This window comes from Drosophila takahashii, chromosome 3R, assembly GCF_030179915.1.
Source record: "Drosophila takahashii strain IR98-3 E-12201 chromosome 3R, DtakHiC1v2, whole genome shotgun sequence".
Classification (NCBI taxonomy): Eukaryota; Metazoa; Arthropoda; class Insecta; order Diptera; family Drosophilidae; genus Drosophila; species Drosophila takahashii.
The window spans coordinates 20,750,792-20,778,171 of NC_091681.1; the positions used below are offsets into that span (position 1 = coordinate 20,750,792).

Genomic DNA, 27,380 nt, shown 5'->3' on the forward strand with positions numbered 1-27,380 from the left:
ATTATAATGTGTTAACCTCCGTTACGTTCACCCAGCGATGCCCTAGAGCCGTTTGCCACACCGTCACCGTCGGCCCCGCCTCCTCCGCCCACGTAGGAACCCACATCCTACCGATCTCGGTGATCTAATCCACCCCCTCCCATCTCCCCTCACCAATCTCCTCACTTCCAACACCCAGAAACAATCCAAGACACCCAACACGCCCCATTTTCATGCCTCGAACATTGTGACAGTTATGATCGGCGAGAAACATGTGAGCAGTGGGTGGTGGGGGGAGCTGCAGATATGGGCAGTGATGGGGTGATGGAAGGGGGCGGGGAAGGTCAGGCGGTCAGCGCATAAACTGACGAACTTTACGAGTATGTGAGGAGTTCGCTACGGCGACGGGCATAAATTTTTCGGTGGTCCCGGTTGGAGAGATAAGTAACGCCCACAAGGAGATCTCTCTCACCTCCACCGCCTCTGCCCAATTTTCAACCTCCCACCCGATCCTGTGTTCTGTTCTGCCTGCTGCCTGTGAATTTTCCGTGCTAAATTGTTAATAAACAAGCGCCTAACAAGCAACAGTTAGGAAAACTGCGAACAACAGTTTACAATTAGACTTTCAACTATTGCCGCCATCTGTGGTGCAGATCGCCGGCTATCTTTTTCTCCATGTGTGTGCGTGGGGGCGGGTTGGCTGGCTCAGACAACACCCCCCAATGACACCCCCGCCCACTCTTACCCCACTCTTCGCCCCCTTTCCGCCCCAACTCCTGGCCAACTGATAAGTGGGCGTGGGCAACGCTTCCGCTTCCCCGAAACTGCCACTAAAAAGTAATACTACCATAACAGCAACAATAGCTGCAAAAACACAGTAAGGTCTGGAGCATTAATTGCAAGTCAAGAGATCCAAAGTCAGAGCAAAGTTAACAGTTAAAGTTAAAGCCAAAGCCGAAGCAGAGGAGCGCGATTCTCAGGCGCTTCAGCTAAAGATTCACTCAGATAAACATCCGTCGCTGTTGGTGGTGGTCACGTGTGGAGAGCACTAGAATTATACTACTGTATTAGCAAACTAGCATAATAAGTAATGCAATAACAAAAGACTAGTGTAATTAAAATTAAAGGTTTTTAAATATGTTTTAACTATAAAGATTGTGCTAGTGCTCAGTGAGATATATTTATCCATTAGGGGTTATCTCGTTTTTAAGTGTTTTTAACTTTTACATATTAAATAACATCGATTTTGTTAAATTTATAAAACTAAAAAATTTTTAAAAATAATATTTTAATCCGTAACTTTGACTACTCTTGGTAGGTAAGGAAATCCTTCAAAGATTTGTTTTTTTGTCGCTTAGAAAATTCAGATAAGCAAAGTTTAAACTGTATTTTGCATAATAACTCAACATTATAAATCATTGGAATTTTATTTGCCATTGTTTCAATTATATCAATTAGTCAATCAGGGGATTATGCTTTAAGCTTAATAAGTCGTGTCACGAAGCCATCTCTAGCACACCGGCAGTTGCTGCCAGCAGTGTGTCAATCCCAAAGTCGGGGCGAATGTGGAATTAGAATGTGTGTTTGGAATGCTCGGCTCTTCGGCTCTTCTGCTCCCCTGCTCACTGCAACTTACACGTTACAATTTTCATGTTCCATGCTGCCTGCTGCCTGTTGGTGTCCCAGCTCCAACTGCAGTCTCCAGTCCCCATCCGAAATCCAAATCCCAATCCCAGCCTCGGACGGCAGCAGGAGCTCGGATCTGGCCGGAGCCAAGCCTGACTGGGCTCTGTTGGTTCTGCTGGCAATTGTACAATAATTATAGACTTTGAATTGTGTTTAACACGCAACGTCGACGTTTTGCCAGCCAGCCAGCAAGCATTCGGGATTCGGCATTCTGCATCCAACGGATACCGGCCAGCCGGCAATGCGCTTTCACGTTCTCAACTCAACTCAGCTCAGCTCAAGCAAAGGCTGCCAAACTCCGGCCAACTGGATTCGATTCCTTGGCCTGGCCTGCGATTGCATTGGGAATTTATTTGCGGCAGAGGTCAAATATTTGATTATCGCGAACACTCGCAGCGCCAAAAACCAAAAACCAACCAACGAAACGAGTGTGAAAAATTTGATGGGAAATTATGGTGCAACAATTGTGGCAATGCCTTCCAAAGTCGTTTAATGGCAATTTATTAGCGCAAAGTAAAAGGTTTTCTTTCGGGACTCTCTTCTTTGGGGTCCGACTTTTGGGCAAGTCAGCAAATTATTGCCACTTGGCAGCAGCAGGAGCAGCATGAGCAGCATTCGAGGCTGTCGGAGCAGTCAAAGCATCCATCCAGCCGGGAATCGAAGTCAATTTGCCTGGGATGGGTGACTGTCATTAGCCGGAGAAAAGGCGCAACGAATTCTGGAGACGCTGCTTGAAATTTCTTTACCAGATTTTATTTTTAAATAATTACTGGAAAAGTGTTTAGCTTCTGCGACAAATATAACAAATAGATTATTTAAAATTAAGCACCCACCAGTTAATTTGTATAAATTAAATCAAAATTGTACTGCACATCATCAATTTTAGTTTACCATTTTTAGGTTGTGCTTTCTATGATAAAGAAAACCAGAAAAAAGTTTATATTTTCAATAAGACAGTACCAAATATTAAGGTAAACAAATCAGGGTTCTACATCAGTTGGTGAGAGTATGGAAAGCCAAGGGAAAACTCTTTCTGTCTGCCTGTCAATAAAATAAATAATAATGCTGCATAAATAATCCTAGCACTTTGGGAATGGGATTTTCTTATTTTTTCCTTTTGGGGGGATTGGCTAGGGTGAAAAGGGAGTGCGGCGGTAAATTCGGGATAATAATGTTATTCCATGACTCTGTCCAGAATGAAAGGGTGCAACTAATGGTGCCACAGACACAAAACAAAGCCAGGAAAAAATGTTGAAAAAAGAGAAATAAATGAGGCACCGTTTGTTGAACGCTGCAGTCATTGCGGCAGCCATTTGCTGTTGTTGTTGTTGCAACGTTTTGGCACTATTAACCTACTCCGAGAAATAACACCACGAACGATGAGGAGAGGATGACGCTGATGCAGATGTTGGATGCCGAATGCTGAATGCTGACAATGGCCATGAGTCTTGGGTGAGGAAAGGAAAGGAGACAGTCACAAATCAGTCGGCACATAACTGTAAATGGCCCCTAATAATATAAATTAAACGCTAGCTCAGCGGCTAATTGCAAGTGATACCCGAAAAAACCGTAAAATTTCCCACTACTCCCAATGATTTATGACCGCAGCAGACACTTGGCACGCAATTAAAATTGTCAACCTAGGCAAGCGGAGGCAGCACTTTGATTCCATTTTATTCCACTTCACCTTATTTTATTTCTCCGGCCCCATCTTGTCTATAGAGGATGGCCCCAGACTCGGGGAGAGGTGCTAAACGAGCTGACCTTCACAGATCTGGTTCCAGCCCAGCCAACTAAACTTAACTCGTTTTTGTCCGCAATAGTAAATGGATTTCTTTTGCATATGAAAGGCCAGTTTTTGTGTGATTTTTTTCTGTTTTATTTGTCCAGCTCGGCGACGTTCCCCCACTTCTTGTTCATCTTACACCATTCGAATATTTAATGATCTCTAAGCACGCAAAAACACGCAAAAGTAAACATTCTACAATCAATTCTGATTGTTTCTTCTTTTATTCGTGGGGTGTTGTCTGGTCTTCCTAATGAATGGAATTCGGTTTCCTCATTCTGAATGTCATAATATTTGAATATTTTCGGTTGGGCCAGTTGACCTGTTGGCTTTCAATGTGATTTTTTCAAGGTTATGGGGTGGCAATCATTTATGTACACGATGAATGGTGTTCGTTTTCGCTTTTATTTATGGGGTATTGAAATCATAGTTTGAAAAGCAGAGGTGACAATATGTCAAACAAAGCAGAAAGTATGGGTTGTGTGTGTTTGTTTCTTTTATTGAGCTATTAATAATGTTGAATCAGATGCATCTCGAAAAACTTTAATAAAGGTTGAAATATTTAAAAACATTGAAAAATTCAGAAGTTGATCTCCCGTACCCACATATAATTAAACTATTTATTTTAATTAGACATAATTTAATAGGCCACAAACTCAACCATCAAGTATTTAATTAATAATTGCTAGCCAAGCCATAAATGACAATCAACTATCTCTCATCCATCTGTACCCCCAAAAATATTTTTGGCTAACCTTCGTTAACTCCAATTGTCGCCCTACCCAAAACAATAAACACTGAAATACCAAGTAATAAACAGAGGGGAAAACAGCTCGCAGCCTTTGGCTAACGGCATATTACGGCAACTTCGTGGCTCAGACAGACAGACAGACGCACACACAATTGCACTCAGCCAGTTAGTCACTCAACACAAGTCACATATTTACTTATGATTATTAATACAACAACGGCAGGATTTCATAAGCGGCAAGAGAGCAAACGAAAATAATATAAAATAAAACTAACTTCGTATGGGCAATAAAAATCGCGCGCAAAACGAAAGACTTAGGCAACGAACTTGCAGCAGGGGCAGCGGAAAGTTTAACAGTTAAACGCAATTTAACGCGCCAGCAAAAGCAACAACAACAGAGAAATAAAAACAGCACAACAAAAAGGCAGTGGAAAAAAAACGAGCGACAAAAAGCCAACAAAAATATGTGCAAAAGTTAACAACCATTTGTTCTCACAACATTTTTACGCCAATTCACAAAAACACAAAAAAGGAAAAAAATAGAAAAAGATACCAAAAAACGAGCCCCAACAACTGGAGGCAGGAAAATGAGTTAGAAGCTGCGACGACTTCCCATTCATGAGCTGCTGGCGCTCGAGGAGCGGATTGGAATGGAGCGGAGTGGAGCGATCCAAACGATTCGAGCCATCCAAACGAGCCGGGGGGGCGGAAGGCGGGGGGCGGGGCAGCTGCAGCCCACACACAGAAATGGCAATAGCAAATCCACTACCAGGCTGAAGCTGAGGCTGGGCCAAAAGCCCCACAGCCAGGCTCTTTGGCGAATGGCAACCGCAGCCAACAACAAAGTAAATGAAATAAAATTGAATTGTGTGTTTGACTGTGCAGCAGTTGCAGTTGTTTTTCTTTGTATTTTGTTGTTGTTGCTGCTTTTAGTTGTTGCTGTTATTGTGTACTGGCTTCACGACGTTGCCGCCGCTGCTGCCGCTGACGTTTGAGGCCAAGTTTAAGGTCTTCCTGTTGCCAGTCGGCAGCTCGCAGTTTTGCAGTTGTTGTTGCTGTTGTCTTAACTGTTTTCACTCGATGTGTGTGTGTGTGCGATAGTGTGGTGCATGTGGGCTGGCTCTTTCAGCTTCCTGCTGCAACAAGTGGCTACCTTTTGGCATACCCTAACTCAGAAAAGGAGATGACAGCGAATCGGGCATCGCAGATATCTCGAAAGCTGGTTGACAAATATGCCTTAACCAGTAAAATAAAATTGTTAAATGAAAAGAAAAGATTTCAAACAAGTTCAGGTTAAGCATGATGATTAATCTATTTATTAGTAAGGAAATCAAAAATTAAACTTTATTTTAAACTTTTATAAATTTATAAAAAATAGCATTTGAAATATTAATCCTTATGTTCTGCATTTCCTTTCTTTAATTCTTTGAAATATTTAATTCTCAAACTTCCTATCTTTATTTCTGTAAAAATAGGTGAAATTCTAAAACCACCAAATACCTCGTGTTTTTTAGTCCCACCTTAAGTATTCAAAGGCTTTTAGCAAAAATCTAATAAAATTCCTCTACAAGAGTATTTAATCAGCGGCTGCCTTTAATCCTAAAAGCCCGCCTCATTCTCGTTATCTATTGTTGTTAGTACCGCGATCTGCTATCGCCGAAAAAAGCCGAGATGGAGGGGATACAAACGATTCCAGTTCATTCCGATGTTCCTCTGCACATTTCCTGCAGCGATCGCTTATTCTTCAGTTGGCTCCCACCCACTACCACTACCCCCTTCGCAATGCCGCCACTGTCGGTGGATCCCCCGCAATGCGGATGCCGCCCATGTGTAGCAGATTTAGTCAAATGTGCTTAACGGTTAAAATGGGTTTGGTTTTTCGGTTAGCTTGGCTATCTGCTCTGGGCGCTTCTTTTCCTCCTGTTGATTTCTTTTGTTGTTTGAAAAATATTGTTATTATTTATTTTTATTTGGGCTTTGTTTTTTTTTTTGGCTCAGCTACAGCAAAGGGGAGTTGACCCAGGGCCCAAGCAGATTGTAGCTGCAATTTTTCTGCGCTTTGTTGCTGTTGTAGGTGGCGTATGCTTAATATTATTATAACTGCCGGGGCAGCGCTGTGTTCTGGCAGGGATCGCGGATTAGGCTTCACGTTTGCGGTCAGGGACTAACCCAAAACCCAAGTCGATCGGCCAGGCCCAAAAACGGACTGGGGTGGGGGCGAAAACCTGACCAATTGTTAGTCGGTTAGTTAGTGAAATGTGGGTGGGTGTGGACCACTGGCCGGGAAAGGAGAAGAAAATATAGGAGGTATGATGACCGTGCCGGGGCGTTCACTTTAATTAATTTTTCAATTTGGGTCACGGGGTAATCTGCCCCGGCTCAATTGACATTTCCCTCGGCTTTCCCCGCAGCTTACATAATTTAATTAAGAAATCATCAGAAATTATGTATGAACTGAAGTGAACAGTTTTTAATTACGGCGCAAGGGAAAAGCGAAAATCTTAATTAAAGTTCAGGTCGCGCTACTGCACAAATTTGAAACGCTCTTCAATGTCCGTAAAATATATATGTAGGTTGAAGTCAAGTCGAGGAGATTTTTAACAGCTTTTTTCTTCAAGCTTGTCCCGTCACAGTTCGTTAAACTGCAACTTAAGATAGTTTTAGTTAGCTCTTTTGTTGTAGCGTTTTTTTTCATTTGCGATTACGTGAGTGGCCGCGTGCTAAATAACATTAAACAGCAATTTAATGAGCGACAAATTTATGACTTCAGCCGACTACAGAAATGACAAAAAAACGTAAAAATTCATCGAAATATTTTAGTGCATTTAATGAGACTTTGCTGCCTGCTGTGTTAAATTATATAAATTTATAATGGCATTTTTTGTTCAGGGTATTTATATTTTGACAGCTCGTCATAGGAAGACGGATGCAATGACAGTGAGTAATGTAAAGAAATCAGTTATGGGCTAAATTTAGATGTATGTAGGAGAAAGTCGACATGTGGATCCTTGGTTTATCAATATTTACTGTAGTAGTACTTTGTAGTAGGTACTTGTTTCGAACTTAAAATCGCACACTTGAATAATTCGCCACTTCACTTTTATTTACCAGACCATTATTTCAATTTTTCACCTCCTACAAACTTGAAATAATAGGTTTATCATCAACAAACAAAAAATCCACTTAAATATAGCTGCTCACAAATCATTTGATTTAGCCATTAAACAAGTCTCCAAATGTTGAGTGGACAAAAAATGGACCATAAAATCTATTTCATATATATTTAAAGGCAGATCGATATCGACGGACAGCTTGAAATAAAAGATCTGCATATACTTACTTGTACATAAAACCCCAAACTGGCTGTAATAAATTGCCTGAGGTTAAGCTGAGTTGCCCAAAAAGCCTAAAGCAGATTGTACTGAAACTAGTTTACATTCGCTGCGATCTGGAAACGTGTTTGCTTTTCGAAAATAACGCAAAATAAAGATCAGCGGCGGCGAAAAAATAAAAAATGATGTAAATTAAAGCTCTCGATATAAATACGTAAATTAAAAATTAGTAAAAACGGCAAATCAGCCAAAAATTGCCTTAGCTCGTTGCTGGCTTTAACCTTCACATTTTGCATATGATTAGTGATTTTTCGGATGATTGTTTGACATGGTTGAAGATGATGATGATGATGTTTGCCATGTCCCAAAGTTTAAACCGAAATTATCCTACTTTTGCGTAGTGGCAGTGTTACGACATGTGTGTATAAAATATAAAAGATGTAGCTGAAGTGGGGCAACTCTTTGATATTTGAATGGATGGCTATACGAATAAACTATGATTTAGGAGGGTTTTTTTTTTAATAGAAAACTGGCAGAGCAAAAATAAAATTTGCAAGCTCAAATTACTATTTAATGATTTTAATCGGGGTTGCCATAAATTAATAATGCAAATATTATGCATTTTATTGGATGTCAAATTTGTTTTATAATCACGCTTATTAAAATTTATTAGGTCTTCCGAAAATAAATCCACTTAAGGCAGAGATAAACAAACCAAGCGACTTAATAACCGGTTGCAAATAACAGTTAACATTTTGCCCCTGGCAGAAGGCTAGGGAAAAAGAGTTCACATGTGAGTGCGCGGTTTGGGCTCATTACATTTGACCTCTAACCTTTACATGGCGTGCACGAAGATTGGGCAAAGGTTAACCCCAGGTCTGCCTTATCGATTGGGTCCCTCTGTGATTTGTGGTTCGTGAGCTTCGCTGGCATTATCTTTGTCGTTGCCTAATTAAAGCGACATTGAGCTGTGCGTTTTGTGCGAAAATGTTTGAGCGGTTTCTAGTTTCCAGTGTCGTCTACGAGTATTTGGCCCTTTTCAGCAGTCAGCACTTTCCAAACTGTCAGGCGCCTTGGCACTGCTCGTAAATTCCCTTGCCCAAACGAAAATTAGCAAATCTTCTCTTTTGGAAAGTCTGCTCTGCCCGAGCAAAGAAGCAAAGAAGAAACTTTCTTGGATCTTTCAACATTCGCTATTTGCCATTTGCCATGCGTCGAGCATTCCGAATCTATTTGGATGCGCGCGCGAATTTCAACTGCAGGCCGCGTTCAGAATATCTAAGCAGCCGCAGACACATCTAGGTAGTTCCCAAGTTGCAGGGCTGCCAGAATGTGGTTCATTTGGTCACTGGGTTAGTTTGGTCTTGGTCCCAGAGCAGCACCCATCTCCCCACCTCTCCAGCTGCCACCTGTCCCCTGCGAAAATTGAAATGGCAGAGAACGCGAGCCGCAAAAGGCAAATAACAAATTGTTTCGCCCCCCGCCTTCCGCCTTCCCCGAGCTCCTCGCTTGGCTGCTGTTGGCATGCAAATTGAGCGCCAGACGCCAACGCAACTTCAGCAGAAACTTCAGCAACATCGCCAACAACAACTCCGCCTCCATCCCATTGTTGTGGTGCAGAGAGAGAAATCGAGGGAGCTCATTGAAAAAACAAACTAATTAAAAATAATATAAAACTTGTAAAACCTTTCGGTTAAAATAATTGTTTCAACGTTAAAACTTTTGTGTAGAACAAACATAGAGTACTAGCATTTAACGTTGTACTGTTTAATTATTTTTTTTTTACAAACTATACTATCATTAATTAAACATCAGTGTTCCCAAAATGTACTTAAAAACTCAGGCAAATCTCTTTAGATTCTGTTACATATTATTACAGTTTTGTATCTATTTTTAAACCAATCGACTAAGGCTTAAGATCAATAATTTTCTCTCCGTGTAGGCCAACGCAATTACAAACAAACTCCGCTGTCCGCTTTTGGCATACACCTCCTCCTCCAACAACAACAACAACAAAAAAAGAGAAGAAGAAAAAACTGGAGATTTTTGCCCGGAATTGTCGTTGAGTGGCTGCTGACGTTGTTGTGCGGAGGTTCCCCTTGAAAAAGGTGAAAGCAAAAGTTATGTTCTATTTGTTTCACTTGAAAGGCAACAATAACGAAACGAAAACCGAACAAAAAACTAGAGGAAAAACTATGTAATTTTCCAGCAGAGAGTCCCAGTCCATTGCCGGCAGTCTGTCAGTCTTTCAGTCAGTCAGTCATTCAGTTATTCAGGGGGATAAAACGGTTCACGGTTTCGCGCACGACTCGAGTAAAAGCAAAAGCTGCTAAAAAACCTTAAATTGTTTATGGCTTGCTGGCGAGCGAAGAAAAAGGGCTCTGAAAGGAAAGTGCCAGCAGATGTTGGCCGTGAATTAGAGGAGGAATTTTTGGCGGGACCGGAAAATATGACGATTAAAGAGAAGAGCTTACATTTAATGTTTCAATAGTGTCATAAAAATTCTTTACGACCTCTTAAAATCGTTCATGATTTTATGCCACAGAAGTCATTTACTTATTTGTTTCAGCAGTCGGAATAATATAATCCAAATACTTATATTCTTCTTTTATTCCTGAAACATTAAAATGGCTTCGGTTCCTTATTTATTTCCCTACAATGTACTAGCTTTCCCAACGAATCCGATCGTTGATACAGATCTCGTCATCTAGGACAAAAGCGGACAAGAAAGAGAAATCAATAAACAGCAATATACAGGAAATCCGCATCCTAATTTATTTATCCTGCGCTAAATCTCTAGTTAACTTCACTTTTATCTGATCATCGACTGAAAACAAAAGCCTCAGCCAATTATTAAACTTAAATAAAGTATTATGATTACCACAAAGCCACAAAGAGATCCGTCCACAATCCAATTAAGCGGCAAAAATGTTGTCGACAAATCACCAAAAGAGCCAAAGAGACCGGTACAGACGGACTGACTGACGGACCGAGACCGAGATCAGCATCAATTTTCGAATCGCCAATGCAAGAAAACGAGGCATGCAAATCCAATACAATTGCCACACAATTACGCTTACAAGTTAGCGTTTCCTGGCTGCACCCGCGCCATAAATATATGGATACCCCCCGGAATTATGGTGAGTTTTGAAAGTGAAATTTTTTCGTGTTTTTTTCTTGTGTTCATTATTTGGATACTGGGAGTCTGACGCTGATGATGACGTTGATGAACAAACAAACGAGGCAGCAACAAGTTTTCGGCCCACTCCCCCCTTAAATTTACATTAGTGTCCCCACTTGACCACTTGACGACTTCTGTCAACGGCAAATGAAAGTGTTTGCCACAAGACGATGATGATAATGACGATCGTGCAGATGATGAAGCCGATGAAAGGGGGGCGAGACGCGGCTGGAGGTGGATTGCGGGTGCCACTCATCAGCTTTTATTACCACACACACATCAAAAGGCCTCTATGAAAGAAAGAAAGAAGAAAGTGAACCCTCTCGAGTGGCTGACCGAACCGAACCTCCAAGACACTTCTCCACACCACACACCCCCCATCACACACCCACCAATCTCAGCAGGGAGTCCCACGCTTCAGGTTGGAGATTTCGAGCACAAGCTCGGCCAAAAATTAATTGCCAATTAAGTGCTTTTGATAATCGCATTCGATTTGCTCAAAAACGATAAAATCGAAATGTTCATAAAAAGCATTTACTTAGGTGTAGAAAATTTGCAAAAAGTATTTCATGGCTAAATGGTTTTTATTTTGGGAAAGTTTTGCATAAACAATTAAAGGGGGAAAACGGCAATTGCAGATTATGAAAATGTTTTTTTAAGACATTATAATATTGTAGTTACTTGGGTATATTATTTTTAATTTAGTAGATTTTTGCTTCTAATATTTAAATAACATAGAAATAATTATTTTCTCTCATTATTATTTCCTCATTATTAAAAGTATGTAATTTGTGAAAGATGCATAATGACAAGTTGTAAGAATTTGAAAAAGTATCTGAACCATTACGAAACCTCCCTGCTCACAGATCTATTACCAAAGCTCTCGAGAGTCCCTTCCTCAGATGTCAGTCTTCGCACATGACTGCATGATTGGGCAAAGTAATTGATCGACTGATCCGTGCGAGTGATTTTTGATTATATGACACACCAGCCCAAAAACACTCAGCCAACTCATCCGCTTGCAGCAGAGAAAAAAACAGCACACGGATTACACGAAAAAAATCAATCATCATCTATGGCAGAGTCTTCAATTGAATGGAAGGAAGGTTGGACCTCGCAAACAAAAAATACGTTGACAGTTTGACTTTTACTTTCCAAATTGTTAGTGCGACATCGAGTGGCAAAGTGTGGCAGAGAGTTCAGCGGGAAATGGAGGGCGCGGAGGGGTTTCTATCTTGCGGTTGACTCTGTAATTATTTCATTGAATCGTTTTGCTCGCTGAAGCGTTTCAATTGATCGACTGCCGGCACTTGAGAAAGTTTTATTTTTTATGGTATTTCTCTTCTCGGCTTCTTTCCTGAATATTTTAGGTGTACTTATAAAGACGTCGTCTCGTAATTGATCAATGCGATGGCTCAGTACATCCGTCTCAAAGACTTTCAATGAGGAGAAGCACAAAAAACTCTTGATTTCTATAAACCGCAGTTGCCAATTTTAATTATATGTCTCTCCCTTTCACTCTCTCTCTCTCTCCCGAAAGCAGTAATTAAAAGGTTTTTCGTGGCTCCCAAAATTTTTCAAGACCTCGACAGAATCGACAGTAAAAGTTAAACAAAGCAATGTCTGAAAACAAAAGTGAATGTCAAAAAAAATTGTACAAATGAAGTCATGAACTTTGTCTATCTTGTAGATACAATTGTGTCTACAAATTGCTTGTAATTAAAAACTATCATTTTGTTAAGGGGCTTGGCTGTTCAGAGTAAGTTTCTTTTGTTTTTTAATTTTCAGAAGCTTGAGATTGGGTCTTCATTTATGAGATACTTTGAGTTAATGATTGGAGAAATTGGAATATGTACCTTATATTATATTACCGATTTTTGGTTTTAAAAATAACTTGTTAGAACTCTTGATTTACATACCTGAAAATAAAAGAATAAGACAATTAGATAGAAATTATATAACATAAATGTAATTATTTATACAAATTGTAAATGATAACATAACTTAAATTAGTGTCTAGCTATTTTTAGAACAGTTCTTTAACTGTGAATTTCAGTGCTCTATTTCAAGTTTTTTTCTCTATTGGAAGCTATAATCCCGTTGATCCCCATTGTAATCCCCCTCATTTAGGCCAGTTAGTACGGTAATCCAGTTAGCAGACCCCGAACAGTCACACGTTATTACTCTTAACTGGAGCGCTGTCATAGAGGCCCATTAAATCGGAGAAAAAATACAATTCAAGGTACCTGTCAATTGCCTCAAAAAATTAGCCAAACGTTAGCGAGGTCTCAAGGCAATCGAGCTAAATGTTCCATTTCCAGCTACATAGACTTGAAAAAGTTTCTGCCGCTCTTCATCCCAACTAGGGTCAATGTGAAGTCCTCTCCCCGCCACATTACCTCTCAATTAGGCGCCAATCTGTGTGTTTTGACCCAGTTTAGAGCTCGCTCGAAAGCGCCTTGACAAACAATTAAGGCTGGCAAAAAAGGTGAATAACCACCCACGACACGGTTTGGCGGCATGTGACGGAAGTGACCTTGTCAATGGATTTTTGGACTGGTTTCTGATGGGGGCTCTGCTAACATTTTATGCTATGTATGTACTCCCCCACGTTTCTCTAGTTTCTCGTGTCGCTCACTCGAAGCTCAACCTTAACTGAGGTCGACAAACTCCAAGGAAATTTTCATAATTTTACGCCAGTAGCTTTTCTTTTCCTCCGAGAAGCTGCAGAAAATAAACGGAGGGGGAGTTCAGTAGAAAATTTGCATTCGCTGTGAGGTAATAAATATCCAGCTGGTCAGCTGGCTAACTTGGGCCATCGATCGTTGATCCCCCATTTCTCCTTCGATTCAGGTGCATTCACATTTGAATTTCAATTTCAAATTGAACGAAACGAATAGGAGAAAAACATAAAAATCGCATGCGAGAAAAATGAAATCAAGTCAAAATTATGCGCATAAGTTGCAGGTTGAGGAGGTAAAGTGGGGGTAGCTACACAGACAACAATATCTTTAAATTTACGATCGATAACAATTGAACTTAATGCGGTTTCATAATACCGAATATCACCGAATATATATTAAATCAATACCGAAATCTTGTTTAATTCTTTCTTGAGAATTCTTGAAGTGGTTTTTAAGATTTATTTAAATAATCAAGTATTTGTTTAAGGAATTTGAAAATATCAGAAGAATCTTTGTACATATAGGTAGTTATCATTGTATAGGAAATCCTTACAATAATTAAAACAAATGGAAAAAAACGTTTTTTTCCCGTGTAGTCTATCGCATATATAGCGGCACATACTCGACTGTGGCCGTTATGGTTGCAGAAATTTATCATCGCCCGGCTCGTATCGAATTGCGGGGCCAGAGCAAAGGAGAAAGGTGCAACAAGTGGCAGCTACAAAGTGGTCGAAACGGCGAATGCTTCGGCATCAGCAAAATCAGCAGCAACATCACCAGCTGCTGCCACAAATGCTTCGAATACTTTATTGATTTCATAGCACATTTGCGAGGAATTTCAGTAACAGTTGTATGGAAGTTTAACCAACGACAGAGGGGAAGATCTGGATCTGTAAGAGTTTATGAAAATTTTTAAAATTTACATACTGAACGGAAGTTTATCGTTTGGGCTGGGAAAATTGCTTGCAAAATTCGTTCCGTTTTATTACAAGGCGGAAATTGTTAGTGCAATTAGTTTAATAAGGGTTCGTTTTACTACTACAGCTATGATTGAATATTTAAAAAATGATTGGATTAAATAAGAATATTTGTTACGTCAGAAATATTTTAATAAATATGACAAACTTCAATGTTTTTATTCAATTATTCTAAAAATTTAAATTTCTTCCAAAAATTTAATTTAGATATTTAGCCACAATATTTATAATTTTGATTTTCTTACAACTCGCCTCACGCAGTTTGCTCTCATATTTGGCAACTTTTTATCACAAGCTCATCGTTCACCGAAACGAAACCCAAAACTTCAGTCACTTGCCCAAAAAGAGAGGAAAGAGATGAGAAATATTTCTTTTCAGCCTTTTTGCCGGCTTCGGCTGCTTTCTTTGCAACATTTCAACGTTTTGCGGCAGCTTCGTTAAAGTTTACTTTCTCCTTCGATGTGTACTTTTTCCTGCTATTTTTTTCGGTACGGGTATTTCTTTTTTCCCTGGCGTTTTTTATTCATCTTTTCCGTTTTTTGGCTGGCAACCAGTTGGGTGCACAGGTTCAGGTTCAGGTCCGTTTGCTTGTGGACTTTGCTTATCGCGGCTTGAATTTTTTATGTCTGGTGCCTTTTCTCATTTTTTTATTTTTTCATTTTGGGAAAGCCAAACAGCATCTTCGGCGTGCAGTTAAGTTAAGGCGGTGGCAAGTGGCAAGTGGCGTTGCACGCGGTGGGAAATGGCGGGGTAGAAGGAGAGGGGCGAAACGTTTCTGCGATTGTTATCAACTAAATGGTGTTAAAGTGCGTGAGAAACACAATATGAAGTCTCGAGTCTTTACCCGTAGGATGCAATGGCCCCCGGAAAAGTCTTGTTTTGTGAGAGGGGGGCAGGTGGAAACGGGGCTGAAGTTTCCAGGTGGGGGGCACTGCAACTTTTACCCTGTTATACAACACATGGTAAAGGGCAATGGCAATGCCTGTGTACAGTGCTCACTATCATCATCATCATCGTCAGCGTGATGGTCATCATGATCGTAAAACTTTTCTTCAAGTGCCCTCAACCTCAACACGTAACGTGAAGGAAATGCAATCTCCACACTCACGAAAAATGTAACCAAGCTTCAGTGAAACAATAAAGAAAGGGTCAGATTAGGAGTATCGGTATGGCTTATACCCTGGTTTACTCACAACAAAGTATTATCATTGGAACGATATATATTCTGTCTAAAATTTAAAAATTGCCTATAAAGATCTGTAAAACTTTCAAAAAAATATGTTAAGAGATATGAAATTTCTTGTTTTAATATCTCATACTTTAATATTTAAGCCTTTAATATTTTCTTAGGTAATCGCAAATTAAACATATAAAATATTCACAGTATTATTTGAATTACTCTGCCGTTCAAAATAATACTTTTCAAGTCTTCATTCAACTCGACTTCCTAGGTAGCTTCTAGCTAAAATAATAACAATAACAATACCTACTAAATAAATCAAAACAAGACTTGAGCTTGAGCAAACAATAACCCGAAAATATAAAAATGTTGGCTGTTGCTTTTGGACCTTAGCGCGTGCCAATTGCATAACAACGCTAACAACAAAAGCGGCAGCAGAAATGTTGATAAACATTTCAGCAGCTTAATGAGCAACAAATTGAATTCGTAATTGAAGTGTTTGACGAGCGTTGAAGCGTCGCGTTCGCTTGCTGGATTTTGGTTTTGGCTTTGGCTTCGTTTTGTGCCTGCTGTTAGCCCGCTGCTATTCATGCAACAATTTCCCGCTAAAGTTGCTGCTGCTGTGCCACTAACGAAAATAACGAAAATCTGGTGTAATCAGACTGCGTGCATTCGAGTGGCGCCCCCTCAAGTGGAGCCTACTACTGGGTGGGTAAATAACTCACAACTTGGAAACCCACCGAAATTGGGTTTCGACGAGTCGGGGATTTGTGCAAGATCGTTAAACGGTTAGTTAAATTGGGGCTATCATCATATAGCATACTTGCTGGATGCTTAGGTAAGCTATAATGATGCACGGCTAAATAGGTGAGTTAGCCGAGGCAGCCTGTAACATTTTGCTAAGTGATATGGCCATTTGACTAAGTTGGTAATTGTGGTCTAGCTTTGGTAGCATTTTATTGCGCCATATTGGGTGACCTTTAAATGATAGCAGTTTGATTGTGTAATGTTCTTCTATTGCAGCCGTTCGTAGTTTTATACTATTGGTATATATTTAATGAGCTAAACAGCGACGTGGTTCCCACAGTCATAAGTTTAATGATGGCTCTAAAGTGACTTAAATAGAACATTAAACTACAAGGAAATATCTAAGTAATCCCACAAAAATTAAGCTTATCTTTTATCTAGGATATAATATAACATTAGATCACTTTTAACAACAGTTTCTTAAGGCATTTGTGTACAAATTACTAGCAAGTGAGAATTTATGTAAATTTCATCTAAATATAAGTGCACCCAACCATAAAAGCAGTACGTAATTAAGCAAATATTGTATTTAAACTTAAGTTATTTATTCAACCATTTATTTCGGCTATTTTTTTGCAAGTTTTTAGCACTTGAATGGCACTTGGTCCATAGCCAAACATCGTGCGTCATCCTCGCATAAAGAAACAGATCGAGTTCGAGATCGTGGCCAACGGCTGGCGAAATACAAAATTTCCGAGTCAAGAAGACTGAAAAACGCGGGTCCGAAACGGGTGTTAATTCAATTACGACGGGGCTAATAACTAATATGCATAGGAAGATCGGATTGAGTGCTAAACGAGTTGGGTGTAAATGTATCTGGCAGCGAGCATCTTGTATCTCGTATCTCATATCCCGTATCTGCTGGACGCGATTGATGCTTTCATTTTATTTCCAGGGCTCCGGGTAACTATGTGCTTGCGTAATTAGCGACCTGGTCGAGAGCATACAGAAAAAATCCAGTGCAATGTGTGCGGAGAAAAAGATGGAAATGAAAAGAAAGCCAAGAGTAGCTGATAGTACGTGCCCAGCACTTGACAATCTTCGAAGCTAAAGATAGATGCCTGAAAAAAGACGTTGACGCAAACCGAAATTGAAACACAAAAGAAATAACGAATTATTGTGATTATTATTAGGAGACACAATTGATTTGGCATGCGGTCTGAATCGGAGTTGAAGACCCTAGCCGATTCGAGCGCTGTGGAAAATTGAATTTCTTGGGTTGGAATAGGTATTGGAATCGGAATTCGAATTGGAGAAACACAGCCCAGCCGGAGATTTCACTTTGCAGCAGAGAGATGAAAAAAAAACAAAACAAATCAGAAATATCCCAAACAAAACCAAGCAAATGAAGAAAACTTTCCAACAAAGAGAAAAATTAATCAAATGATGACGACGTAGCCACGAGTCACAATCTCAGCCGAGCTTCAAGTTCATCTAGCGAATCCCAAATCATTTGCCACAAAGGCGCACTACAAACACACTTAGATCGCAGCAAACTACAAGATACTTCTACAACTTCCGCTACAAGCCGACATTGTTGCAAATCTGCAGTACGATGGATGAACCGAGGGTAACAATTTGGTTTTACTTTTATCTTGCCTTTGTCTGATTCCCGGCACTGCACATTGGATCTCGGAACTTTGAAATCGCACTTGACGGGTGAAATTTATTTGCGGCTTGCAAGTAAATTTCAATTGTGTCTGAAATCTAGCAGAAAGATACATTCTAATTGGGTTGGTGGGCCATCTAAAAAAGGAAAATTTAAATAATATACAAATGGATAACAATTGTAGCGAGAAAATATCAAAATGGGCCCTTTTTTCTATTTAAAACAAAATACAATTAATTACAAATAGCTATATATGAACGAACCAACTATTCAAAAGAAAAAGAGAGGCATTCCTCCAACAAAGATGTTTAATTATTCCACATAAACCCATAAAACTAAATGTTTTTTTAAAACGAAATTAAATTGTTTCGATAGAGTTTTAAATTGAACGTCATAATAAACTGCAGGGATGATCCATGAATAAACGATAATTTACCATGGATCAGTAGTGGAGAGCGCATGAATGGAATCTTTAGGTCAGACTCCAGCTGTGGTCTATATCATCTTGCCCGAATGTTACACTGACATCTCAAGCCAATGAATTCAATTCACCCATTCGCATTTAGCCCAGCGGTAATCAATTCATTTGCCATGGAAAACAACCAGTCCAAGACCAATGTGGAATAAGTCCAAGGACCACCAGGAGGGCATCGTCATCGGGGGCCAAGGGCGAAAAGAGAGGGGCCTGCTTCTACTACTTCTGCTCGCTTTTCTGTACCTCTACGTTCTGTTTATTTACGATCATTGGGAAACGCGGTGGAAACGCAGGGTGCCATTAAATCGTTTAAATGGCTTCCTTGGCACTTCATAATTTGCCGATCAGAGCGCCCCAAACTCCAAATTGCCCTCGAAGAATCGTTGCGTGTGGGCGTTGCCCATCGCCCATCGCCCCTCCGGAGGGTTCGATCTGCCAGCTAAAGACAGCGGGGAGCTGAAATGGCTGGCGGATCATGGGATACCATGGGATAGCAGTGCATTATCGGCTCCGCCGGCCACTGCATCTGAATCTGACCGCCAACTTGAAGCCGAGCTGCAACTTCAAGTCCGAGCTGGAATAGCAATTAATTGTATATTATTTTCGCGTCGTTTATTTACAGCAAATTAGCAGAGTTGCAATTTTTCTCCAACAGGAAATTATCGTTATTGCCGCGGCGATTGCCAAGATCGCCAGTGAAAGAGAGAGTATCGAGCGGATATATTATGAGGCATTTTCTTCTCGCATTACATCAAATGAAAGTAAAACAAGTGTCTTTGAAATTAAAAGTGTTCATGAAAAAATTAGTATTTTTTTTTAAGTAGAACGTTTTAAAATCAAATTTATGAAAAAAAGAAGACCATTACTTGATTTTGGTCATGTTGTTAAGTAAGTAAGTATTTATATATTTAATTTTATTTTTAATTCATTATTTAACTGTCAACTGTATAATTAAATTATTCGGAAATACAAACCCAGAAAAAATTTAATTATAGTTTTTAAGACTCACACAATACTTTTGAACAAATGAATGCCGCTGTTAAATAAAATTGGTCTGTTAAATTAATTCGAGAGATCATTTCAGTTGACTTAATTTCGGTTTCATTTTCAGCACTCTGCTTGTTAATTGAACGTGGTCAACACTCCGACACAAAATCAGTCTCGGCATTTCCATTCGAAAAAAATTTCCCTTCACCTCGGCGGCGCTCCAGTGAACAGGGAAAATCGGACGGAAAAACGGACTGAGCGACGATGCGGAAATCAAGAGTGTGTTTGGGCCGAGGAAAACAAGAAGGAAAAGAGCCAAGAGCCGGGGAAAAGGTCTTTCATTGTTGTCATTCGAATATCGATGGCTGTCGAAGGCATTTTCATTTGTCGTAGTTTTCCCCCATTTGCACTTTTCTATTTTCCAGCTACCTATTTGCGCTTTCGTTTTCAATTAGGTGGCTGGCAAGTGATCAAAAACCTGATTCAAAATTTATGTTTAGGCCCAGTTGCAGTCCCCACACCCCACTCCCTCCCACCTTTAATTTGGCTCTGCCTTCTGGGCAGTTTCCGTCGTTTTATGTCGAAAGGAAGCCAACGAATAGCGCCCCGAGCCAAGTAAAAGTTTCTGTTTACGCATTCAGGTCGTTTACTTCCTTGTTTACATAATCATGTTGACTCTGAGCCCAATTAGAAGTGGGGAGGGCCCAAAGAAGAACTAAAACTGCAAATTAGCTTAAATTTTGCGTGACTTAATTAGGACCAGGCCCAATTACATCATCACCCGGCCATCATTAACATCAAGTCTGGATTCGTGGATAGGAAAGTGAACTCTTATACTATTTTCTTCTGCCCGATCATCTTGTTCAGGGGCTGGAACGGAGCTCAGGGATTGAGTGTGGTCAGTGCTTGCCTAAGCATTATGATTGCCATCGGGTTATATAACCCCATAACGAGCTGGGGCAAACATAAAAGCCGGATCATAACTTTGAAAGAACTTTTTCCGGGTTTTGCGCGGTATTCTCATGTTTTGTGTGGAAACATCAAATTTAAAAGTTATTCAATTACAAATAGTTGTGGCTGAGATGTTTAGTTAAAAATGTTAGTAAAATATCCAATTAAATTTGATTAGCATGATAATATTTCTGGCATCCCTTTCCCTAATTTCGGTTTTTTCTTAAAGCTATTTATTTTTGTAAATTTCATACACATGTTTAACATAACTTTAAAATTACTTACAATTAATTTAATTTGATAAATAAGCTAAGCGTAAAACCGTCTCTAGACAAACAAATATTTACACTCTGTGACAAATTAAATTCAACGAAAGGAAAAATATTTGTATTTAATTGCATTAGCGGCAATTAAGTCAACCGGCGAAAAAGTACGAATAAATCTTGTTGGGCAACTTGGTGGTTTCTTTGCGTTTTTTGGGCCATTTTTAAATGCATTTGGAATTATGATAGAAAAACTCCGAATGGAAGCCCCGGTAAACAAGTCCAACCAGTTGGGCTCTAGGTATTTGTAATCATAATAAGACTGCAACTCCGACTTGGACCCGATCTCTCTCGCCCTCCCTGCCTCCTCAAAGGGGTGGGAAGCTGTGGGGGATTTTTGTCGGGGCAAGTCATCTTGTGTGGCTCGACAATAACGAGACATCAAGTTGAAGTTCGCACGGCACTTGAAAATGCAAACTGAACGTAAAAAAAACTGTATATTGTATGGATGATAATAGAAAAAGTGCGAAAAGTGATAAATGTTGATTTTTAAATACGCTTTCATCGTCTTAATAATATTTTTGATAAAATGTTGTAACGCAATCATAATGTGTAAGTTTAATATAAATTATATAAAATATAATTGTCACTTTTGGAACTGAGTTTTAAATTACCTTTTTAATATTATAACTTCTATTGTAATATCGAAAAATATCTTTGGTATTATTTTCTTATTATTTTCTTTTTTTATAAACTCCCAAGAAAGTGTACAACTACTTTTTATACACATATCTAGGCAGTATATATGGTAGAAAATAGTCAGCGGCAACAACAACGGGGCAACTAACAACAGCTGCCTGACTGAAAGTACTTTCTTTCTTAATAAGATGCGCAGTTCGCATATTTGCAGTCACAACAAGGGGTGGCAGGGGGTTTCAAGGGGTGGCACGGCTCCCGGGAACTGAAAAGCCAGTGATGCGTCTACCTTTGGCTGACTGGCGGCTTCTCCTTCTCCTTTGCCAAGTTAATTTGTTGACTGCCTGCAACTTGCTCTAATGCATGCAGACAGACTTCCCCGACTTCCCCTTCCCAGACCTTCCCGCCGACCTCTTCCGAGGCCCCAAGACCACTTCCCCGGCAGCTGAGGCAACGACAACATTTGCTGGCAAATAGTTTTTGCGCTTATCTCCCAGAGGAACAACAACAGCAGCAGCGGCAGCATCAGCAACTGCTGCAGTGACACAAAAGTGAGTTTTGGGAACTGGCAAAGTGGCACAAAGGTTGACGGGCAAAGTCGAGGCAAGGCAGGTGTTGAAAATATGCCGTCGCCGTTGTCAGTGCATTTTTGTGAGGGTGTATGCAACATCACTAGGAGCAACATCTCCAGCAGCAACAACAGCTTCCAAGACAAATGAGGCAAATGGGTTACTTGGCTGGAATGGTCTTATCTTTGACTTCGACTCTATATAAGGTTTTAAAGGTATCTCAACATTGATGAAGAGTACTTGATAAAATAGAATATTTTAAGAGTTCTTGGAAAGTCTGTTAGAAATAAGGAAAGCTAATTTAAATACTACCTAACAAATAATTTTTCTTTATTTAACTGTTATAATACTTTTAATTATTTTTAATAAAAACAAAACCTGCTTAAGTTTCCTATTAATCATCAAAAAACCACTTTTTCTCAAACGTGTATCCAATTTAAATTGCCAAATCAATTAGGCAACAGACCACCAAGTCAAAACGAAATGAAAACAGAACGCTAACTGCTGTCTGAACATTACACCCACTCGAAAGCAAACAGACTCATTTGGCCTGTCACTTGGCTCATTTGCATGACAACAAAAAATGCGCGACAAGCTACAACTTCTTGCTACTTACTGGCCAAAAGACCCAAAAATGTATCCATCAAAAGCCAAAGTAAACAAAGACCGAGCCAAAGAAATGGAATTAGAATTGTTTAAATTAATTTTTGGCAAACAACTTCATAAAGAACTTCTTGAGAAGCGCAAGCGTGTGAAAAATAGAAAAAAGAGAACAAAAACGAATTGGAGTTATGAGTGCCGGTAAACAATTAAGCCGATCTACGCACTCATCTGAAAGGGGATCGGCCAGTCAGTCAGGGAGTCAAGGAACTTGCTTCTACTTTCAAATCCCAGATTCTGTTTTGGTATTTCCGTTTACATAAATTAGTTGTAAGATGAAATTTCCCATCTTTCATTCTCTCCACTAATTCCCATTGCGTAATCCGCCGTAAACCATGAAATAGTGTCCAGAACTTGGAGATTGTTTCCTCTCTAATTTATCATTTTTAGCTTGTATCTTTCTTTTGTTCGCCTCTGCCTGCTTTTTTATTATTTTTGTCACGCACTCAAAATCAATAAAAAATAAAGCTAAATTTGTATAGCAATTTAATTTAATTTGTTGCTCGTTCGTTCTTTTACGATTATTTTTCGTTCATTCCATTTCGCTTAGCTTTTTCTTTGTTCTTTCGCTTCGTTAATTTACTTTGTTCAATGAAGAGGCCCGTTGTCTGTAATTATTTCTACTGAAATTGCTAGACTCTCAAATAGTTGCGATCGCCATAAAAAGAACCCTAAATCGCTTTTGATCCTATCTCAAAGTTTTATGGGCTGTTTAGCTAAGTGGATGAGACCTACGTTGATAAAATAAGTTTTAAGATACCTTTTCCAACTGATTCCGGGTTCTTGCGCTCACCACCTTAATTGAGTTCCCATATATTCAACATAATTTGCGTAGTCCCAATGTATTTTTCTGATCTCTGTGCTTTTACTTTTTACGGCCCACATAAAATTTTAAATAAAAAACTAAAAATTTCATTCGACCAAACATTAATTTGGTTGCCGCTCGCAAGTCTCTTATTAACATATTTCGTGAATTTTACTAATTAAATCCCAAGCTTAAAAAATACGTATAAGAATTTCGCTAAGCCAGCGACAAAACATAAATCACGCAGAAATTTAGAGAAACGAAAGTTTTCGTTAATTTCTAAAAAATGCTCAGAAATAAAGCTATAAGCTTAAAAACAGGAATGCATTAAAATTTTTCCAATTTTCAAAGATTTAAAAAACGTGTCTCCTAATAACCAATTTCATTCTCGATAATAATTTTAGCTAATTTTATACATTTTATGACTTATTGCCTAACAGCAGCTTGTATAATTTTATTGTTTCCAAAGTTTCATACTTAATTCTTCTTCACTGAAAGCGAAAATGTTGGGTGCGCAAGAATCGCTGACCATAATTTTCTAAATATAATTTTATAGCCAAATGTTTTTCGTGTTGATCAAGTCTTTGTCATGCTAATTATGAAATTCGAAAATGCAAATTTCCTATGGAGATTCTTTGCTTAAAACGCCGAAAGCCAGAAACCGGAATCGATGGTCATTATTTATGAGACGTTTATTGATTTCACATACGAATTTTTTGGGGCGTGTGCTCCACGAGCTTCGCGGCAATTTGTAAGGCTTCGTTTCTGGTTTCTGCTTTTCATTCGGAGCGTTCCGGGGGATCTCTGGATCAATTGCCAATTACTGAGCAAACAAAATATTTCTCTAATTTGCTGACACGAAGCCGTGGAGTGGAGCTCGCATGTCACGGCCACGGGGAGTTCCAATCAAAACTCTGGACCAAATAACTCTCCGCCGGGCTGCAACTGGCAGCTCCCAGTGGTCTGATGCCTCTGCTCCGATAACTCCAGTCAGGCGATGTTTGGTCTTGGTCTTGGGCTGGGCTAGGCTGGGTTCTGGTACGGTTAGGCCTGGGACTCGGCGATGCCTTGACAGCAAAATATTTTTCTAATTAATAATAATAACAATTGATTCCCGAGCCGGCTAACGGAACTGGCCGAGTGGAATGTGGAGCAAAAGGTGTTAAAATTGTATTTATTTGCCAAGTTCTCTAGTTTTCGCCTCGATCTTTTGACGTTGTGCCTTTTCTTCGAGCCCAACATCTAAGCGGTTCATCAAAATCGTTCGCCTCGCTTAAATTGCATTTTGCTTTTCAAATTAAAAGTGAGGTTTCTGCGGTTTTCTTGGGCTTGCCTTAGTTGATCGCTGTGACTTTGTATATCTAGAGAGCATCTTTCTTTTAAATTTATTTGCTTCGAACGTGTAACGAATTATAACATTTAATGGGAGAGATCTTATTATTATTCTAAAAACCGAAGCTTATTTGTTGTTGTTTAGAAAACTTTAAATAAAATGTATATTTTAAAATATTTTATAGAAACTAATCTAAGCGTAAAATATCCGCAATGAAAATTAGTAATCTATATCGCTATATCGGCTCTCAGAAAAGAAAATGATTCACTGACTCACTAGATTACATTTCCGAATTCCCATGAATCCGCTACAACCCCCGAGTCACAGTTGGCCAATCCGATGGGCCACTATGCCTCTAAAATATTGCAACTAAAGTTATTTAGTTTTGCATAGCACACACCCCCTGCGGGACAGTAGAAAAATTCATTTGTCCATATGCCAGTGATAATTACCATGACTCGCACTCGAACAAAAGCCGCTGCCATAAAGCACACGAATTTTATTGCATTTTACAATTTGGCTCGCCAGCGACCCTGCCGAACTGAGCTGTCTGAACTGAACCCGACTCTCGCCGACTCTTCACATGTGGGTTCACATGGTTGGCCCGTGACCCAAAGCGGTCGCAGGTGTCGACAACTGGCGCTGGCGGTGACTCACCGGGTCGTATTGTTTTCATTTTCGCATAATTACAAAAGTGGCAAATGTTAAATGGCAAAAATGTAACAGAAGTTGAGCGGGAAACCCTACAGAGGCTACAGGCTTGGGAAGTTTTTTGCGCTGCATTTCCGGCTGCTTTAGTTTCAGTTTTTGTTTCAGTTATTCATTTTCAGCAGTGTCTGATGTCATTGACAGCGACCAGCGGGAGGGGATAAAGAAGCGGGCACTCAAGCTAAAGTTTCCACAGAATTGTGATCTCCATTTAATAGTTCTTTTGTCTTGATGACTCGACCAAAAATGGTGCTAAAACAGACGTCAAAGCTTCGAAATTGAAAGTGTTTCAGCGCCGTCAAGTGTGGGTGCCAACAAAAAAATGTGTATTTACAAAAAGCAATTACCCTAAACAATTTGACATTGAAAATGCTTGAAAAGTCTTCAAGATTTGAGTCAAGAAAATGAATCACTCTGAATTATCCTATTGCATAAATGACAAGTTCGTTGCTTAAGTCATTCGTATTTGTATGACAACGTTTGGCTTAAAGTCAACACAACGATTTAGCAGACGGCTTTACAATTCCCGTTTAAGCGTTATGTAAAAATAACAACTGTTTGCTTGCCTCATTTGCCTGCCCCTCGAGCCTCTTCCTACAACACTTGATCTATTTTTAGGCCCAAGCTCACCGAGATCTCCGATCTGCGCCACAAATATTGACAGACGAATTTCGTGTTTGTATTTACTTTGCCAAAAAATCACCAAGCGAAAAGAAGAAGCAGCCAGCTCATAAGTCAAATACGGAAGATCGCCTTTGGTTCTATTTAAGCTTTTATTTCTTTTAATTAGGCACCATATTTGCCGATGATTTCGGCGCTGATGCTGATGATGAGCTCAATGATGAGCAATCAAAGTGAATGCCGAGCAACAAGTTTATCATCTAGCAGCGAGGCAAAGTGATTGGCAAACAGCAATCAGAAGGAAACTTTAGCCCTCACCTCCGGCACGGCCAATAGTCAGCAATTATGGTTGGATCTCTCCCGATTGGCTGATGAGGAGCAATTAGCGGCATTTGTTTATCGAATCAAGTCGCAAGTGGCAAACATTGGTGGTTAAGTGACAAATTTATGGGCTTCTTAATGGCGTCATTGAAGTTTGCCATGCAAAACGCAGCCTTGCTAAGGGCTGTTATATCATTGGTTATGGCCGTGATATTGATGGGTTTGTTGGGAATAAGAAAAAAGGTAAGAAGGAAAAATGTAATTAGAAATAAATATTTTTTATTTATTTTACGTTAGCGGTTTTTTAAGGAAGCAAATTTAGTTTTCATATTTATTTATATAAAATAAATGTACAGAACAAGCCACATAGATCAAATATTAAAATTTAATACAAAAATTTATTTGACAAATGAAACTAATCCTTTATTCGATTTTCTTATTTTCCAAGGCAATTTCCCATAAAAATTGAAACTCAATTTGTTACCTCCTCCACGCATGCAAAAGTCATTTGTTTGGTAAATTTCAAATTAAATGCGAATTTATTTTGGCGAATTCCCATAATATGCATAAAGCGGAAGTTTGGCACTATCGGGCAGACATCAAACAACGCTACTCCATGTTCATCAGGCCAAAAAAACTTTCGCACGCCAAAAGCAAAAAATCATCTCTCCAGCAACACCCCAAAAAAAACATCATATACATAAAAAACACTTTCAAACGCTCGCATATCGGACACCTACACATCGTCCATCCCCACACAGCATCCAAGAAAGAGGCAAAAACAAGCACCAACTAATGTCTCATGAAAAGCAAAAGTGTGCAAAGGTATGACACATTGTAAAAAAGTCCAAGAGGTGAGCAAAAAAATTTACCCAAAACTATGTAAATAAATTTGCCAAAGCGAAATAAAAAACTTTTACTTTTATTGTTGCTTGTGGTGTTAAAGTCGCTGTCGAAGCCATAATATTTGCGCATCATGCAATTTGATTTGCAACAGAGTTGTGAGTTGTGTTTTCGAG

General features: G+C 39.4%; 1 protein-coding gene across 2 annotated transcripts in view; it reads right to left on the reverse strand.

Annotated features, from left to right (window-relative positions):
* The window catches only part of LOC108064508 (homeobox protein prospero), a 52,235-nt gene that overhangs the window by 19,941 nt on the left and 4,914 nt on the right, over positions 1 to 27,380 (reverse strand). The gene's annotated exons all lie outside the window — the stretch shown is intronic.